This window comes from Oncorhynchus keta, chromosome 3 (genome assembly GCF_023373465.1).
Source record: "Oncorhynchus keta strain PuntledgeMale-10-30-2019 chromosome 3, Oket_V2, whole genome shotgun sequence".
Lineage (NCBI taxonomy): Eukaryota > Metazoa > Chordata > Actinopteri > Salmoniformes > Salmonidae > Oncorhynchus > Oncorhynchus keta.
Window position 1 is genome coordinate 28,046,520 of NC_068423.1, and position 20,432 is coordinate 28,066,951.

Sequence of the window (20,432 nt, forward strand, 5' to 3'; positions counted from 1 at the left end):
AGTCTCTGTAATGCAAGTGCTTCTACACCTGCATTGCTTGCTGTTTTGTGGTTTTAGGCTGGGTTTCTGTACAGCACTTTGAGATTTCAGCTGATGTAAGAAGGGCTACATAAATATACATTTGATTTGATTTTGACTTGTGTGCAAAGCTGTCATTTGAAGAATCTCAAAATATAAACTATTTTTTGTTTTTGTTTTTTTGTTTAACACTTTTTTTGGTTACTACATGACTCCATATGTGTTATCTCGTCGTTTTGATCTCTTCACTATTATCTTACAAAATAAAATAAGTAGGAAGTACAGTTCCCGCTCAGCCCAGTCAAAACTGTTCGCTGCTCTGGCCCCCCAATGGTGGAACAAACTCCCTCACGACGCCAGGACAGCGGAGTCAATCACCACCTTCCGGAGACACCTGAAACCCCACCTCTTTAAGGAATACCTAGGATAGGATAAAGTAATCCTTCTCACCCCCCTTAAAAGATGTAGATGCACTATTGTAAAGTGGCTGTTCCACTGGATGTCATAAGGTGAATGCACCAATTTGTAAGTCGCTCTGGATAAGAGAGTCTGCTAAATGACTTAAATGTAAATGTAAATGTAATGTAAATGTAATGTAATGTAAATGTAATGTAATGTAATGTAAATGTAATGTAAATGTAAATGTAATGTAAATGTAAATGTAATGTAAATGTAAATGTAATGTAAATGTAATGTAAATGTAAATGTAATGTAAATGTAAATACGTAGGTGGGTCCAAACGTTTGACTGGTACTACAGGTGTATATGACACTGGTGTGGTCCTTCTGTAGCTCAGTTGGTAGAGCATGGCGCTTGTAACGCCAGGGTAGTGGGTTCGATCCCCGGGACCACCCATACGTAGAATGTATGCACACATGACTGTAAGTCGCTTTGGATAAAAGCGTCTGCTAAATGGCATATATTATTATTATTATATTATTATATATGACACTGGTCCAATATAGCAACATAGAGGTAACCTCGAACGTGACTGTGGAAAACCGTAGCCCTGTCCTCCTCTTAGTCAATACTATGGACGTGTCAAAGGCTTCAGTATTGATCATGGATGGTGAAGGGAGGCTTTAGAGGCCTATGTGGTTGACTAAAGCAACAGACCCTTACTGATGGAACAACTGGTGGCTGGTATTAACAGAGGAACATAGAGGTAACCATACCTGGGTGTAGGGTCACAGGGGTCACAGGGTGCAGGGGTGGAGTTGGTATCCTCTTCGCGGGGTGGAGGTTGAGGTAGGGAGGCTGGGGATTCTGTCAGGGGTTCAGAAAATGTAGTGGTGGAGAGTGTGGTGTCCCGACTCTCAGAAGGTGTAGGTACAGGTAGAGGCGGGACAACCGGGGTTGCTGCTAGAGCTGCAGGTGGGGAGGAAGCCTGGGCTGGTGGGGAAGAAGCCGGAGTTTCTGGGGCTTCTGCTGGAGCCTCGGGGGATGCAGGAAGTGGTGTGTCGGGCTCAGTCGACTGGAGCTCTGAGGGCAGCCTCTCTTGACGAGTGGGAGGAGGGGTGGGGAAATCTTCCTGAAGGTAGGTAGGGAGGGCAGGAGGGTACTGGAAGACTGGTCCAGGAGACGTGGGAGGAGGTGGGGAAGAGGTGGCTGGGGGAGGAGGTGGGGAGGAGGTGACAGGGGGAGGAGGAGGGGAGGAGGTGGCAGGGGGAGGAGGTGGGGAGGAGGTGACAGGGGAGGAGGAGGGGAGGAGGTGACAGGGGAAGGAGGAGGGGTAGGAGGTGACAGGGGGAGGAGGTGGGGAGGAGGTGACAGGGGGAGGAGGTGGGGAGGAGGTGACAGGGGGAGGAGGTAGGGAGGAGGAGGTGAAAGAAGGAGGCTTACTCCTCTCCTCAATCTGCTCAGCCTCTGTCAGGGAAGACCTGGACAGAACAGGAGGGAGACAAGTGGATTAACAACCTACACACAAAAACATACACATAATTGTTGGCTGTTTGGTTTGGTATAGTGTGGTATGGTATAGTGTGGTTTGGTTTGGTATAGTGTAGTATGGTATTGTATAGTGTGGTATAGTGTGGTATGGTATAGTGTGGTATGGTATAGTGTGGTATGGTATAGTGTGGTATGGTATAGTGTGGTATGGTATAGTGTGGTATGGTATAGTGTGGTATGGTATAGTGTGGTATGGTATAGTGTGGTATGGTATAGTGTGGTATGGTATAGTGTGGTATGTTATAGTGTGGAATGGTTTGGTATGGTTATGGTATAGTGTGTTATGGTGTGGTATAGTTTGGTATATTGTGGTTTGGTATTGTGTGGTATGGTTTGGTATAGTGTGGTATGGTATAGTGTGGTATGGTATAGTGTGGTGTGGTATAGTGTGGTATAGTGTGGTATAGTGTGGTATGGTTTGGTATAGTGTGGTATAGTGTGGTGTGGTACGGTATTGTGTGGTATGGTTTGGCGTGGTATGGTTTGGTATAATGTGGTATGGTTTGGTATAGTGTGGTATGGTGTGGTTTAATGTGGTATTGTGTGTGTTTGGTGTGGTGTGGTATGGTTTGGTATTGTGTGGTATGGTTTGGTGTGGTATGGACTGGTATTGTATGGTTTGTTATAGTGTGGTATGGTGTGGTATGGTGTGGTATTGTGTGGTATGGTTTGGTATGGTTTGGTTTGGTATAGTGTGGTATGGTTTGATATGGTGTGGTTATTGTATAGTTTGGTATGATATTGTGTGGTATGGTATGGTATGGTTTGGTATAGTTTGGTATAGTGTGGTATGGTGTGATACGGTTTGGTATGGTATGGTTTGGTAAAGTGTGGTATGGTTTGGTGTATAGTGTGGTATGGTATAGTGTGGGTTGCTATAGTGTGGGTTGGTGTTGTATGGTTGGGTATAGTGTTGTATGGCATGGTATGGTATAGTGTGGTATGGTTGGGTACAGTGTTGTATGGTGTGGTATGGTATGGTATAGTGTGGTATAGTGTGGTATAGTGTGGTATGGTGTGGTGTGGTATGGTGTGGTATGGTGTGGTATGGTTTTGTTTGTTGTGGTATAGTTTGGTTTGGTATAGTGTGGTGTGGTATGGTGTGGTATAGTGTTGTATGGTTGGGGTATAGTGTTGTATGGTGTGGTGTTGTATGGTATGGTATGGTTGGGTATAGTGTTGTATGGTGTGGTATGGTATGGTATAGTGTGGTATAGTGTGGTATAGTGTGGTATAGTGTGGTATGGTGTGGTGTGGTATGTTGTTTGGTATGTTATGGTATAGTGTGGTATGGTTGGGTATAGTGTTGTATGGTGTGGTGTGGTATGGTGTGTTATGGTGTGGTATGGTATGGTATAGTGTGGTATGGTTGGGTATAGTGTTGTATGGTGTGGTGTGGTATAGTGTGGTGTGGTGTGGTATGGTTGGGTATAGTGTTGTATGGTGTGGTGTGGTATTGTGTGGTATAGTGTGGTATAGTGTGGTATAGTGTGGTATAGTGTGGTATAGTGTGGTATGGTTGGGTATAGTGTTGTATGGTGTGGTGTGGTATGGTGTGTTATGTGGTGTGGTATGGTATGGTATAGTGTGGTTTGGTTGTATGGTATAGTGTTGTATGGTGTGGTGTGGTATGGTGTGTTATGGTGTGGTATGGTATGGTATAGTGTGGTATAGTGTGGTTTGGTATAGTGTTGGTAAAGTGTGGTATGGTTTGGTGTATAGTGTGGTATGGTATAGTGTGGGTTGGTATAGTGTGGGTTGGTGTTGTATGGTTGGGTATAGTGTTGTATGGTGTGGTGTGGTATGGTGTGTTATGGTGTGGTATGGTATAGTGTGGTATAGTGTGGTATAGCATAGTGTGGTATGGTTTTGTTTGTTGTGGTATAGTTTGGTTTGGTATAGTGTGGTTTGGTATATGTGGTGGTATGGTTTGGTGTGGTTTGGTATAGTGTGGTTTGGTATAGTATGGTATGGTATAGTGTGGTGTGGTATAGTGTGGTTTGGTATAGTGTGGTTTGGTATAGTGTGGTGTGGTATAGTGTGGTTTGGTATAGTGTGGTTTGGTATAGTGTGGTGTGGTATAGTGTGGTGTGGTATAGTGTGGTTTGGTATAGTGTGGTTTGGTATAGTGTGGTTTGGTATAGTGTGGTGTGGTATAGTGTGGTTTGGTATAGTGTGGTTTGGTATAGTGTGGTATGGTATAGTGTGGTTTGGTATAGTATGGTTTGGTATAGTATGGTTTGGTTTGGTTTGGTTTGGTATAGTGTGGTTTGGTTTGGTGTGGTATAGTGTGGTTTGGTATAGTGTGGTTTGGTATAGTATGGTTTGGTATAGTATGGTGTGGTTTGGTATAGTGTGGTATGGTATAGTGTGGTATGGTATAGTGTGGTTTGGTATAGTGTGGTTTGGTATAGTATGGTTTGGTATAGTATGGTGTGGTTTGGTATGGTGTGGTATAGTGTGGTGTGGTATAGTGTGGTATGGTATAGTGTGGTTTGGTATAGTGTGGTTTGGTATAGTGTGGTTTGGTATAGTGTGGTTTGGTATAGTGTGGTATGGTATAGTGTGGTGTGGTATAGTGTGGTTTGGTATAGTGTGGTTTGGTATAGTGTGGTGTGGTATAGTGTGGTGTGGTATAGTGTGGTGTGGTATAGTGTGGTTTGGTATAGTGTGGTTTGGTTTGGTGTGGTATAGTTTGGTGTGGTATAGTGTGGTGTGGTATAGTGTGGTTTGGTATAGTGTGGTTTGGTATAGTGTGGTTTGGTATATTGTGGTTTGGTTTAGTGTGTGGTATAGTGTGGTGTGGTTTGGTATAGTATGGTATGGTGGTTTGGTATAGTGTGGTTTGGTATAGTGTGGTTTGGTATAGTGTGGTGTGGTATAGTGTGGTTTGGTATAGTGTGGTTTGGTATAGTGTGGTTTGGTATAGTGTGGTGTGGTATAGTGTGGTATGGTATAGTGTGGTTTGGTATAGTGTGGTTTGGTATAGTGTGGTTTGGTATAGTGTGGTTTGGTATAGTGTGGTTTGGTATAGTGTGGTTTGGTATAGTGTGGTTTGGTATAGTGTGGTTTGGTATAGTATGGTGTGGTTTGGTGTGGTGTGGTATAGTGTGGTATAGTGTGGTGTGGTATAGTGTGGTTTGGTATAGTGTGGTTTGGTATAGTATGGTTTGGTATAGTATGGTGTGGTTTGGTTTGGTGTGGTATAGTGTGGTTTGGTATAGTGTGGTTTGGTATAGTGTGGTTTGGTATAGTGTGGTTTGGTATAGTATGGTTTGGTATAGTATGGTGTGGTTTGGTATAGTGGTATGGTATAGTGTGGTGTGGTATAGTGTGGTTTGGTATAGTATGGTATGGTATAGTGTGGTTTGGTATGGTGTGGTTTGGTATAGTGTGGTTTGGTATAGTGTGGTGTGGTATAGTGTGGTTTGGTATAGTGTGGTTTGGTATAGTGTGGTATGGTATAGTGTGGTTTGGTATAGTATGGTTTGGTATAGTATGGTGTGGTTTGGTGTGGTATGGTATAGTGTGGTTTGGTATAGTGTGGTTTGGTATAGTGTGGTTTGGTATATAGTATGGTGTGGTTTGGTTTGGTTTGGTATAGTATGGTGTGGGTTGGTTTGGTTTGGTATAGTGTGGTTTGGTATAGTATGTTTGGTATGGTATGGTGTGGTTTGGTATAGTATGGTGTGGTTTGGTTTGGTGTGGTATAGTGTGGTTGGTATAGTGTGGTATGGTATAGTGTGGTATGGTATAGTATGGTGTGGTTTGGTTTGGTGTGGTATAGTGTGGTTTGGTATAGTGTGGTTTGGTATAGTGTGGTTTGGTATAGTGTGGTTTGGTATAGTATGGTTTGGTATAGTATGGTGTGGTTTGGTATAGTGTGGTTTGGTATAGTGTGGTTTGGTATAGTGTGGTTTGGTATAGTGTGGTTTGGTATAGTATGGTTTGGTATAGTATGGTGTGGTTTGGTATAGTGTGGTTTGGTATAGTGTGGTTTGGTATAGTGTGGTTTGGTATAGTGTGGTTTGGTATAGTAAGGTTTGGTATAGTATGGTGTGGTTTGGTATAGTATGGTATGAAATGGTTGCCTCGTCTATAGAGCGTTTGGCCAGTATTGAAAGCTTCCTGGATGGATCTCAGAGCTGACAAGGTATAAATCTGTCATTCGTCCCCTGAACACGGCAGTTAATGCACTGTTCCCCGGTAGGACATCATTGTAAATGAGAATTTGTTCTTAATAACTGACTTGCCCAGTTAAATAAAGGTTACATTTTAAAACCAACCATACACATGAACAGCCAGACTGGAAACTCGTGTCCGACCACAACTTGACAAACGAAAAGTCTCAGTCTAAATACAAACCCCAAAAAATGTTTTACTTTTCCATCCAGCCAGTAGTCAACGTAACCTGTTTATAGTGCTCGTGTCCAGGCTCTAGTCTGTCAACAGTGGATACCTGGTGGTGAAGTGTGTTAGTTTGGCCCAGATCTAGCCATCAGCCCTTCAGACTTCACATTTTATCAGACTAACCTTCAGCTCTAATCTGACAGGCAGCTGTTGTGGTTCTCATCGGGCTAGGGGCCAGGGGTAAATGTCTGACTCCTGCTAGTTAAGAATCTATAAATAGTAATAGACCAATTCTCTACATCATAGTCAGATACACAGCCTCTCTATAGTTTCTCTCTCTCTCTCTCTCTCTCTCTTTCTCTCTCTCTCTCTCTCTCTCACACATTCTCACACAAACACTCTCCTGCAAGAGATTGCATTCTCACAGTGTTTATCTTTCTATCTCTGCAACTGTCAGCACAGGACAGATCTGTGGGATTGCTCTATCTCTGTCTCTCTCAGTGTTTATCTCTCTATCTCTGCAACTGTTAGCACGTAGCATAGATCTGTGGGATCCCTCTCTCTCTCTCTCGCCAACTGTTAGAACGTAGCATAGATTTGTGGGATTCCTCTCACTCTCCCTCTCGCCAACTGTTAGCACATAGCATAGATCTGTGGGTTCTCTCTCTCTCCAACTGTCAGACGTAGCATAGATCTGTGGTATCCCTCTCTCTCTCTCTCTGCAACTGTCAGCACGTAGCATAGATCTGTGGGATCCCTCTCTCTCTCTCTCTCTCCAACTGTCAGACGTAGCATAGATCTGTGGGATCTCTCTCTCCCTCAGACTGAGAACAGAGTGTCTGTTGGGTTTCTCCTTCCTTCCTCCTACAGAGACGTAATAATAGATCATGAGGGACTATAGGAAGCTTGCTTCTGAAGGGGCAGAGCTACAGTTAACTTCTAACAACATTTATCTCTCTAGGAAACGTCCATGCAGGACTAAAACATACCAACCAACATGTATTTATAAAATGAGTCAATTTATCGCCCCATAGAGGGACGGCAGGGTAGCCTAGTGGTTAGAGCGTTGGACTAGTAACCGGAAGGACTAGTAACCCCCGAGCTGACAAGGTACAAATCTGTCGTTCTGCCCCTGAACAGGCAGTTAACCCACTGTTCCTAGGCCGTCATTGAAAATAAGAATTTGTCCTTAACTGACTTGCCTAGTTAAATAAAGGTAAAATAAAACATTAGCACTAATTGTCCTTGGCTAAGCCAGTTCTTCTTGCACCAGTCAAGCTACTTGGCCCCGTACAGCCACCGTACTAAGGCATACAGTATATAAATCAAATCAAATCAAATTGTATTTGTCACATACACATGGTTAGCAGATATTAATGCGAGTGCAGCGAAATGCTTGTGCTTCTAGTTCCGACAATGCAGCAATAACCAACAAGTAATCTAACTAACAATTCCAAAACTACTGTCTTATACACACAAGTGTAGGGGGATAAAGAATATGTACATAAAGATATATGAATGAGTGATGGTACAGAACGGCATAGGCAAGATGGTATTGAGTACAGTATATACATATGAGATGAGTATGTAAACAAAGTGGCATAGTTAAAGTGGCTAGTGATACATGTATTACATAAAGATGCAGTAGATGATATAGAGTACAGTATATACGTATACATATGAGATGAATAATGTAGGGTATGTATACATTATATTAGGTAGCATTGTTTAAAGTGGCTAGTGATATATTTTACATAATTTCCCATCAATTCCCATTATTAAAGTGGCTGGAGTTGAGTCAGTGTGTTGGCAGCAGCCACTCAATGTTAGTGGTGGCTGTTTAACAGTCTGATGGCCTTGAGATAGAAGCTGTTTTTCAGTCTCTCGGTCCCAGCTTTGATGCACCTGTACTGACCTCGCCTTCTGGACGATAGCGGGGTGAACAGGCAGTGGCTCGGGTGGTTGATGTCCTTGATGATCTTTATGGCCTTCCTGTAACATCGGGTGGTGTAGGTGTCCTGGAGGGCAGGTAGTTTGCCCTCGGTGATGCGTTGTGCAGACCTCACTACCCTCTGGAGAGCCTTACGGTTGTGGGCGGAGCAGTTGCCGTACCAGGCGGTGATACAGCCTGCCAGGATGCTCTCGATTGTGCATCTGTAGAAGTTTGTGAGTGCTTTTGGTGACAAGCCGACTTTCTTCAAACTCCTGAGGTTGTAGAGGCGCTGATGCGCCTTCTTCACGATGCTGTTTGTGTGGTGGACCAATTCAGTTTGTCTGTGATGTGTATGCCGAGGAACTTAAAACTTACTACCCTCTCCACTACTGTTCCATCGATGTGGATAGGGGTGCTCCCTCTGCTGTTTCCTGAAGTCCACAATCATCTCCTTAGTTTTGTTGACGTTGAGTGTGAGGTTATTTTCCTGACACCACACTCCGAGGGCCCTCACCTCCTCCCTGTAGGCCGTCTCGTCGTTGTTGGTAATCAAGCCTACCACTGTTGTGTCGTCCGCAAACTTGATGATTGAGTTGGAGGCGTGTGTGGCCACGCAGTCGTGGGTGAACAGGGAGTACAGGAGAGGGCTCAGAACGCACCCTTGTGGGGCCCCAGTGTTGAGGATCAGCGGGGAGGAGATGTTGTTGCCTACCCTCACCACCTGGGGGCGGCCCGTCAGGAAGTCCAGTACCCAGTTGCACAGGGCGGGGTCGAGACCCAGGGTCTCGAGCTTGATGACGAGCTTGGAGGGTACTATGGTGTTGAATGCCGAGCTGTAGTCGATGAACAGCATTCTCACATAGGTATTCCTCTTGTCCAGATGGGTTAGGGCAGTGTGCAGTGTGGTTGAGATTGCGTCGTCTGTGGACCTATTTGGGCGGTAAGCAACTTGGAGTGGGTCTAGGCTGTCAGGTAGGGTGGAGGTGATATGGTCCTTGACTAGTCTCTCAAAGCACTTCATGATGACGGAAGTGAGTGCTACGGGGCGGTAGTCGTTTCGTTCAGTTACCTTAGCTTTCTTGGGAACAGGAACAATGGTGGCCCTCTTGAAGCATGTGGGAACAGCAGACTGGGATAGGGATTGATTGAATATGTCCGTAAACACACCAGCCAGCTGATCTGCACATGCTCTGAGAGAGCGGCTGGGGATGCCGTCTGGGCCTGCAGCCTTGCGAGGGTTAACATATTTAAATGTTTTACTCACCTCGGCTGCAGTGAAGGAGAGGCCGCATGTTTTGGTTGCGGGCCGTGTCAGTGGCACTGTATTGTCCTCAAAGCGGGCAAAAAAGTTATTTAGTCTGCCTGGGAGCAAGACATCCTGGTCCGTGACGGGGTTGGTTTTCTTTTTGTAATCCGTGATTGACTGTAGACACTGCCACATACCTCTTGTGTCTGAGCCGTTGAATTGAGATTCTACTTTGTCTCTATACTGACGCTTAGCTTGTGAAGAAATTAAGAAATGGTGGGAGGAGGAGGGAGAGAGAGAGCGAGAGAAAGAGACAGACAGAGAGACAGAGAGAGAGAGAGAGGGAGGGAGAGAGAGAGAGAGAGAGACAGAGAGAGAAAACCCAATGTTGATAAAAAAAAAAACTTATCTACTGGGTGAAATACCACAGTGTCATCACAGCAGCAAGATTTGTGACCTGTTGCCACAAGAAAAGGTCAACCAGCGAAGAACAGACACCATTGTACTTTAGCAGACACCTTGTGTACTTTAACCATTTGCACATTGTTACAACACTGTATATATATATATATATGACATTTGAAATGTCTTTATTCTTTTGTAACTTCTGTGAATGTAACGTTTACTGTAAATTTTTATTGCTTATTTCACTTTTGTTTATTATCTATTTCGCTTTGCTTTAACATATCACATGTGACATTAACAAAAATGTAATTTAATTGAGAGACAGAGAGAGAGGTAGAGAGAGAAAGAGAGGGAGAGAGAGAGAGAGAGAGAGAGAGGTAGAGAGAGAAAGAGAGGGAGAGAGGTAGAGAGAGAAAGAGAGGAGAGGTAGAGAGAGAGAGAGAGAGAGAGAGAGAGAGAGGTAGAGAGAGAGAGAGAGAGAGAGAGAGAGAGAGAGTTAGAGGGAGAGAGAGAGGTAGAGAGAGAGAGAGAGAGGTAGAGAGAGAAAGAGAGAGAGAGAGAGAGAGAGAGAGGTAGAGAGAAAGAGAGGGAGAGAGAGAGGTAGAGAGAGAGAGAGAGAGAGAGAGAGAGAGAGAGAGAGAGAGAGAGAGAGAGAGAGAGAGAGACAGGACCAAGTCCACCTCTACAAGGCAGCAGTGCCCACCTTTGCCCGAACTCTAAAGGACATCGCTCTCAAACGTATCCCCAACACTTCACACAGGAGCAACAGATCTATAGACACCCCAACCAGACCAGTGAGACACCCTCCCAGACCTGCAGGACCCCCCCTGGACCTACACATAGAGGACCCACGCCAAGAGGACTTACATCCAGACCACAGCACCCCCAGACACATCCACACCAACACTCCGACCAATCAACACCTCCCCACGTCAACCATGCCCACACCCCATTTAGGCCCCCTCAGATCAGACCACTCCTGCCCACCCCAAGCACCCCACCTTCGCAAAGATGGCCTCAACATGGAAGTCACACATACGCCCAGGTAGTGAGCGGGCACCCAAGCCAATGGCATGTACCAGATGCTCAGAAGGCTCTGCTCACACTTACTGGCCTGAGGCCAAACCACACGGCCAACAACATTGGACACTTTATGGAACAAAAAGCCTTCACTATATTATCCTGGAATATCCAAGGCCTGAGGTCATCTGCCTTTGGCCTAAAGAGCAGGAACCCGGACTTCATCAAAGAAATCGGTAATACAGACATTGTCATCCTATAAGAAACCTGGTATGGAGGAGATGGACCCACTGGTTGCCCTCTAGGTTACAGAGAGCTGGTAGTCCCATCCACCAAACTATCAGGTGTTTAACAGGGAAGGGACTCAGGGGGTTTGCTAATTTGGCTATAGAGCAGACCTAACTCACTCCATTAAATTCATCAAAACAGGAACATTTTACATTTGGCATGAAATTCAAAAGGAAATTATCTTAACAGAGAAAAATGTCCTCCTGTGTGCTACCTATATCCCCCCACTAGAATCTCCAGACTTTAATGAAGACAGCTTCTCCATCCTGGAGGGGGAAATCAATCATTTCCAGGCTCAGGGACATGTACTAGTCTGTGGCGACCTAAATGCCAGAACCGGACAAGAACCTGACACATTCAGCACACAGGGGGACAAACACCTGCCTACAGCATTACCTCCCACATATGCAAAAACGGGTCACAAGTCCTGCAGCTCTGTTGCATGCTGGGTATGTACATAGTCAATGGTAGGCTTCGAGGGGACTCCTACGGTAGGTACACCTATAGCTCATCTCTTGGCAGTAGTACTGTAGACTACTTTATCACTGACCACAACCCAGAGTCTCTCAGAGCGTTCAGTCAGCCCACTGACCTCAACCCAGAGTCTCTCAGAGCGTTCAGTCAGCCCACTGACCTCAACCCAGAGTCTCTCAGAGCGTTCAGTCAGCCCACTGACCTCAACCCAGAGTCTCTCAGAGCGTTCAGTCAGCCCACTGACCTCAACCCAGAGTCTCTCAGAGCGTTCAGTCAGCCCACTGACCTCAACCCAGAGTCTCTCAGAGCGTTCAGTCAGCCCACTGACCTCAACCCAGAGTCTCTCAGAGCGTTCAGTCAGCCCACTGACCTCAACCCAGAGTCTCTCAGAGCATTCACATTCAGCCCACTGACCTCAACCCAGAGTCTCTCAGAGCGTTCAGTCAGCCCACTGACCTCAACCCAGAGTCTCTCTGAGCGGTCACAGTCAGCCCACTGACCTCAACCCAGAGTCTCTCAGAGCGTTCACAGTCAGCCCACTGACCTCAACCCAGAGTCTCTCTGAGCGGTCACAGTCAGCCCACTGACCTCAACCCAGAGTCTCTCAGAGCGTTCAGTCAGCCCACTGACCTCAACCCAGAGTCTCTCAGAGCGTTCAGTCAGCCCACTGACCTCAACCCAGAGTCTCTCAGAGTGTTCACATTCAGCCCACTGACCTCAACCCAGAGTCTCTCAGAGCCTTCAGTCAGCCCACTGACCTCAACCCAGAGTCTCTCAGAGTGTTCAGTCAGCCCACTGACCTCAACCCAGAGTCTCTCAGAGCGTTCAGTCAGTCCACTGACCTCAACCCAGAGTCTCTCAGAGCGTTCAGTCAGCCCACTGACCACAACCCAGAGTCTCTCAGAGCATTCACAGTCAGCCCACTGACCTCAACCCAGAGTCTCTCAGAGCGTTCAGTCAGCCCACTGACCACAACCCAGAGTCTCTCAGAGCGTTCAGTCAGCCCACTGACCTCAACCCAGAGTCTCTCAGAGCGTTCAGTCAGCCCACTGACCACAACCCAGAGTCTCTCAGAGCGTTCAGTCAGCCCACTGACCTCAACCCAGAGTCTCTCAGAGCGTTCAGTCAGCCCACTGACCTCAACCCAGAGTCTCTCAGAGCATTCACAGTCAGCCCACTGACCACAACCCAGAGTCTCTCAGAGCGTTCAGTCAGCCCACTGACCTCAACCCAGAGTCTCTCAGAGCATTCACATTCAGCCCACTGACCTCAACCCAGAGTCTCTCAGAGCGTTCAGAAGTCAGTCCACTGACCACAACCCAGAGTCTCTCAGAGCGTTCAGTCAGCCCACTGACCTCAACCCAGAGTCTCTCAGAGCATTCAGTCAGCCCACTGACCTCAACCCAGAGTCTCTCAGAGCGTTCAGTCAGCCCACTGACCTCAACCCAGAGTCTCTCAGAGCGTTCAGTCAGCCCACTGACCTCAACCCAGAGTCTCTCAGAGCATTCACAGTCAGCCCACTGACCTCCACCCAGAGTCTCTCAGAGCATTCACAGTCAGCCCACTGACCTCAACCCAGAGTCTCTCAGAGCGTTCAGTCAGCCCACTGACCTCAACCCAGAGTCTCTCAGAGCGTTCAGTCAGCCCACTGACCACAACCCAGAGTCTCTCAGAGCCTTCACATTCAGCCCACTGACCTCAACCCAGAGTCTCGCAGAGGGTTCACAGTCAGCCCACTGACCTCAACCCAGAGTCTCTCAGAGCGTTCAGTCAGCCCACTGACCACAACCCAGAGTCTCTCAGAGCGTTCAGTCAGCCCACTGACCTCAACCCAGAGTCTCTCAGAGCGTTCAGTCAGCCCACTGACCTCAACCCAGAGTCTCTCAGAGCCTTCACATTCAGCCCACTGACCTCAACCCAGAGTCTCTCAGAGGGTTCACAGTCAGCCCACTGACCTCAACCCAGAGTCTCTCAGAGCGTTCAGTCAGCCCACTGACCACAACCCAGAGTCTCTCAGAGCGTTCAGTCAGCCCACTGACCTCAACCCAGAGTCTCTCAGAGCGTTCACAGTCAGTCCACTGACCTCAACCCAGAGTCTCTCAGAGCGTTCAGTCAGCCCACTGACCTCAACCCAGAGTCTCTCAGAGCGTTCACTGTCAGTCCACTGACCTCAACCCAGAGTCTCTCAGAGCCTTCACATTCAGCCCACTGACCTCAACCCAGAGTCTCTCAGAGCGTTCAGTCAGCCCACTGACCTCAACCCAGAGTCTCTCAGAGCGTTCACATTCAGCCCACTGACCTCAACCCAGAGTCTCTCAGAGCGTTCAGTCAGCCCACTGACCTCAACCCAGAGTCTCTCAGAGCGTTCAGTCAGCCCACTGACCTCAACCCAGAGTCTCTCAGAGCGTTCACAGTCAGTCCACTGACCTCAACCCAGAGTCTCTCAGAGCGTTCAGTCAGCCCACTGACCTCAACCCAGAGTCTCTCAGAGCGTTCAGTCAGCCCACTGACCTCAACCCAGAGTCTCTCAGAGCGTTCACATTCAGCCCACTGACCTCAACCCAGAGTCTCTCAGAGCGTTCAGTCAGCCCACTGACCTCAACCCAGAGTCTCTCAGAGCGTTCAGTCAGCCCACTGACCTCAACCCAGAGTCTCTCAGAGCGTTCACAGTCAGCCCACTGACCTCAACCCAGAGTCTCTCAGAGCGTTCAGTCAGCCCACTGACCTCAACCCAGAGTCTCTCAGAGCGTTCAGTCAGCCCACTGACCTCAACCCAGAGTCTCTCTGAGCGGTCACAGTCAGCCCACTGACCACAACCCAGAGTCTCTCTGAGCGTTCACAGTCAGCCCACTGACCTCAACCCAGAGTCTCTCAGAGCGTTCACAGTCAGCCCACTGACCTCAACCCAGAGTCTCTCAGAGCGTTCAGTCAGCCCACTGACCACAACCCAGAGTCTCTCAGAGCGTTCAGTCAGCCCACTGACCTCAACCCAGAGTCTCTCTGAGCGTTCAGTCAGCCCACTGACCTCAACCCAGAGTCTCTCAGAGCATTCAGTCAGCCCACTGACCACAACCCAGAGTCTCTCAGAGCATTCACAGTCAGCCCACTGACCTCAACCCAGAGTCTCTCTGAGCGTTCAGTCAGCCCACTGACCACAACCCAGAGTCTCTCAGAGCGTTCAGTCAGCCCACTGACCACAACCCATGGTCTCTCAGAGCCTTCACATTCAGCCCACTGACCTCAACCCAGAGTCTCTCAGAGGGTTCACAGTCAGCCCACTGACCTCAACCCAGAGTCTCTCAGAGCGTTCAGTCAGCCCACTGACCACAACCCAGAGTCTCTCAGAGCGTTCAGTCAGCCCACTGACCTCAACCCAGAGTCTCTCAGAGCCTTCACATTCAGCCCACTGACCTCAACCCAGAGTCTCTCAGAGGGTTCACAGTCAGCCCACTGACCTCAACCCAGAGTCTCTCAGAGCGTTCAGTCAGCCCACTGACCACAACCCAGAGTCTCTCAGAGCGTTCAGTCAGCCCACTGACCTCAACCCAGAGTCTCTCAGAGCGTTCACAGTCAGTCCACTGACCTCAACCCAGAGTCTCTCAGAGCGTTCAGTCAGCCCACTGACCTCAACCCAGAGTCTCTCAGAGCGTTCACTGTCAGTCCACTGACCTCAACCCAGAGTCTCTCAGAGCCTTCACATTCAGCCCACTGACCTCAACCCAGAGTCTCTCAGAGCGTTCAGTCAGCCCACTGACCTCAACCCAGAGTCTCTCAGAGCGTTCACTGTCAGTCCACTGACCTCAACCCAGAGTCTCTCAGAGCCTTCACATTCAGCCCACTGACCTCAACCCAGAGTCTCTCAGAGCGTTCAGTCAGCCCACTGACCTCAACCCAGAGTCTCTCAGAGCCTTCACATTCAGCCCACTGACCTCAACCCAGAGTCTCTCAGAGCGTTCAGTCAGCCCACTGACCTCAACCCAGAGTCTCTCAGAGCGTTCAGTCAGCCCACTGACCTCAACCCAGAGTTTCTCAGAGCGTTCACAGTCAGTCCACTGACCTCAACCCAGAGTCTCTCAGAGCGTTCAGTCAGCCCACTGACCTCAACCCAGAGTCTCTCAGAGCATTCACATTCAGCCCACTGACCTCAACCCAGAGTCTCTCAGAGCGTTCAGTCAGCCCACTGACCTCAACCCAGAGTCTCTCAGAGCGTTCAGTCAGCCCACTGACCTCAACCCAGAGTCTCTCAGAGCGTTCACAGTCAGTCCACTGACCTCAACCCAGAGTCTCTCAGAGCATTCAGTCAGCCCACTGACCTCAACCCAGAGTCTCTCAGAGCGTTCAGTCAGCCCACTGACCTCAACCCAGAGTCTCTCAGAGCGTTCAGTCAGCCCACTGACCTCAACCCAGAGTCTCTCAGAGCGTTCACAGTCAGTCCACTGACCTCAACCCAGAGTCTCTCAGAGCATTCACAGTCAGCCCACTGACCTCAACCCAGAGTCTCTCAGAGCGTTCAGTCAGCCCACTGACCTCAACCCAGAGTCTCTCAGAGCGTTCACAGTCAGTCCACTGACCTCAACCCAGAGTCTCTCAGAGCATTCACAGTCAGCCCACTGACCTCAACCCAGAGTCTCTCTGAGCGGTCACAGTCAGCCCACTGACCTCAACCCAGAGTCTCTCAGAGCATTCAGTCAGTCCACTGACCTCAACCCAGAGTCTCTCAGAGCGTTCAGTCAGTTCACTGACCTCAACCCAGAGTCTCTCAGAGCGTTCAGTCAGTTCACTGACCTCAACCCAGAGTCTCTCAGAGCGTTCAGTCAGTTCACTGACCTCAACCCAGAGTCTCTCAGAGCGTTCAGTCAGTCCACTGACCTCAACCCAGAGTCTCTCAGAGCGTTCAGTCAGTCCACTGACCTCAACCCAGAGTCTCTCAGAGCCTTCACAGTCAGTCCACTGACAACCCAGAGTCTCTCAGAGCATTCACAGTCAGCCCACTGACCTCAACCCAGAGTCTCTCAGAGTGTTCACAGTCAGCCCACTGACCTCGACCCAGAGTCTCTCAGAGCGTTCAGTCAGCCCACTGACCTCAACCCAGAGTCTCTCAGAGCGTTCAGTCAGCCCACTGACCACAACCCAGAGTCTCTCAGAGCGTTCAGTCAGCCCACTGACCTCAACCCAGAGTCTCTCAGAGCATTCAGTCAGCCCACTGACCACAACCCAGAGTCTCTCAGAGCATTCAGTCAGCCCACTGACCTCAACCCAGAGTCTCTCAGAGCATTCACAGTCAGCCCACTGACCACAACCCAGAGTCTCTCAGAGCATTCACATTCAGCCCACTGACCTCAACCCAGAGTCTCTCAGAGGGTTCACAGTCAGCCCACTGACCTCAACCCAGAGTCTCTCAGAGCGTTCAGTCAGCCCACTGACCACAACCCAGAGTCTCTCAGAGCGTTCAGTCAGCCCACTGACCTCAACCCAGAGTCTCTCAGAGCGTTCACAGTCAGTCCACTGACCTCAACCCAGAGTCTCTCAGAGCGTTCAGTCAGCCCACTGACCTCAACCCAGAGTCTCTCAGAGCGTTCACTGTCAGTCCACTGACCTCAACCCAGAGTCTCTCAGAGCCTTCACATTCAGCCCACTGACCTCAACCCAGAGTCTCTCAGAGCGTTCAGTCAGCCCACTGACCTCAACCCAGAGTCTCTCAGAGCGTTCACTGTCAGTCCACTGACCTCAACCCAGAGTCTCTCAGAGCCTTCACATTCAGCCCACTGACCTCAACCCAGAGTCTCTCAGAGCGTTCAGTCAGCCCACTGACCTCAACCCAGAGTCTCTCAGAGCCTTCACATTCAGCCCACTGACCTCAACCCAGAGTCTCTCAGAGCGTTCAGTCAGCCCACTGACCTCAACCCAGAGTCTCTCAGAGCGTTCAGTCAGCCCACTGACCTCAACCCAGAGTTTCTCAGAGCGTTCACAGTCAGTCCACTGACCTCAACCCAGAGTCTCTCAGAGCGTTCAGTCAGCCCACTGACCTCAACCCAGAGTCTCTCAGAGCATTCACATTCAGCCCACTGACCTCAACCCAGAGTCTCTCAGAGCGTTCAGTCAGCCCACTGACCTCAACCCAGAGTCTCTCAGAGCGTTCAGTCAGCCCACTGACCTCAACCCAGAGTCTCTCAGAGCGTTCACAGTCAGTCCACTGACCTCAACCCAGAGTCTCTCAGAGCATTCAGTCAGCCCACTGACCTCAACCCAGAGTCTCTCAGAGCGTTCAGTCAGCCCACTGACCTCAACCCAGAGTCTCTCAGAGCGTTCAGTCAGCCCACTGACCTCAACCCAGAGTCTCTCAGAGCGTTCACAGTCAGTCCACTGACCTCAACAGAGTCTCTCAGAGCATTCACAGTCAGCCCACTGACCTCAACCCAGAGTCTCTCAGAGCGTTCAGTCAGCCCACTGACCTCAACCCAGAGTCTCTCAGAGCGTTCACAGTCAGTCCACTGACCTCAACCCAGAGTCTCTCAGAGCATTCACAGTCAGCCCACTGACCTCAACCCAGAGTCTCTCTGAGCGGTCACAGTCAGCCCACTGACCTCAACCCAGAGTCTCTCAGAGCCTTCAGTCAGCCCACTGACCTCAACCCAGAGTCTCTCAGAGCGTTCAGTCAGTCCACTGACCTCAACCCAGAGTCTCTCAGAGCGTTCAGTCAGTCCACTGACCTCAACCCAGAGTCTCTCAGAGCGTTCAGTCAGCCCACTGACCTCAACCCAGAGTCTCTCAGAGCGTTCAGTCAGCCCACTGACCTCAACCCAGAGTCTCTCAGAGCGTTCAGTCAGCCCACTGACCTCAACCCAGAGTCTCTCAGAGCCTTCACAGTCAGTCCACTGACAACCCAGAGTCTCTCAGAGCATTCACAGTCAGCCCACTGACCTCAACCCAGAGTCTCTCAGAGTGTTCACAGTCAGCCCACTGACCTCGACCCAGAGTCTCTCAGAGCGTTCAGTCAGCCCACTGACCTCAACCCAGAGTCTCTCAGAGCGTTCAGTCAGCCCACTGACCACAACCCAGAGTCTCTCAGAGCGTTCAGTCAGCCCACTGACCTCAACCCAGAGTCTCTCAGAGCATTCAGTCAGCCCACTGACCACAACCCAGAGTCTCTCAGAGCATTCAGTCAGCCCACTGACCTCAACCCAGAGTCTCTCAGAGCATTCACAGTCAGCCCACTGACCACAACCCAGAGTCTCTCAGAGCATTCACAGTCCCACTGACCACAACCCAGAGTCTCTCAGAGCATTCACAGTCAGCCACTGACCACAACCCAGAGTCTCTCAGAGCGTTCAGAGTCAGCCCACTGACCTCAACCCAGAGTCTCTCAGAGCATTCAGTCAGTCCACTGACCTCAACCCAGAGTCTCTCAGAGCGTTCAGTCAGTCCACTGACCTCAACCCAGAGTCTCTCAGAGCATTCAGTCAGTTCACTGACCTCAACCCAGAGTCTCTCAGAGCATTCAGTCAGTCCACTGACCTCAACCCAGAGTCTCTCAGAGCATTCAGTCAGTCCACTGACCTCAACCCAGAGTCTCTCAGAGCGTTCAGTCAGCCCACTGACCTCAACCCAGAGTCTCTCAGAGCGTTCAGTCAGCCCACTGACCTCAACCCAGAGTCTCTCAGAGCGTTCAGTCAGCCCACTGACCTCAACCCAGAGTCTCTCAGAGCGTTCAGTCAGCCCACTGACCTCAACCCAGAGTCTCTCAGAGCATTCACAGTCAGCCCACTGACACCCCTATCAGATCACAGCAAAATCACAGTCTACTTGAACAGAGCAATACTCAATCATAAGGCATCAAGGCCAAAAGAACTGAATAATATTAAGAAATGTTATAGATGGAAGGAAAGTAGTGTGGAAATCTACCAAAAAACAATTAGGCAACAGCAAATTCAATCCCTTTTAAACAATTTCCTGGGTAAAACGTTCCACTGTAATAGTGAAGGTGTAAACTTGGCAGTAGAAAATCTTAACAGTATATTTGACCTCTCAGCTTCCCTATCAAATCTAAAAATATAATCTCAAATAGAGAACTGAAGAAAATGAACAACAATGACAAATGGTTTGATGAAGAATGCAAAAATCTAAGAAAGAAATTGAGAAACCTGTCCAACCAAAAACATAGAGACCCAGAAAACCTGAGTTTACGCCTTCACTATGGTGAAGAGAAGGAACAGCATGTCAGAAATCAGCTCAATGTAATTGAAGAATCCATAGAATCTAACCGGTTCTGGGAAAACTTGGAAAACACTAAACAAACAACAACACGAAGAATTATCTATCCAAAATGGAGATGTATGGGTAAACCACTTCTCCAATCTTATATAATATATATAATAATATATATTATATTATATTATATTATATTGTAAAATATCATATATAATATTATTTTAAAATATTAAATATAATATATAATAATATAATATAATATAATATAATATAATATAATATATAATATAATATATAATATAATATAATATATAATATAATTAATATAATATATAATATAATATATAATATAAAGAGAGAGAGAGACAGAGAGAGAGAGAGAGAGAGAGAGAGAGAGAGAGAGAGACAGAGACAGAGAGAGAGACAGAGACAGAGACAGAGAGAGAGACAGAGAGAGAGAGAGACGGAGAGAGAGAGAGAGAGAGAGGAGAGACAGAGAGAGAGACAGAGAGAGAGAGAGAGAGAGAGAGAGAGACGGAG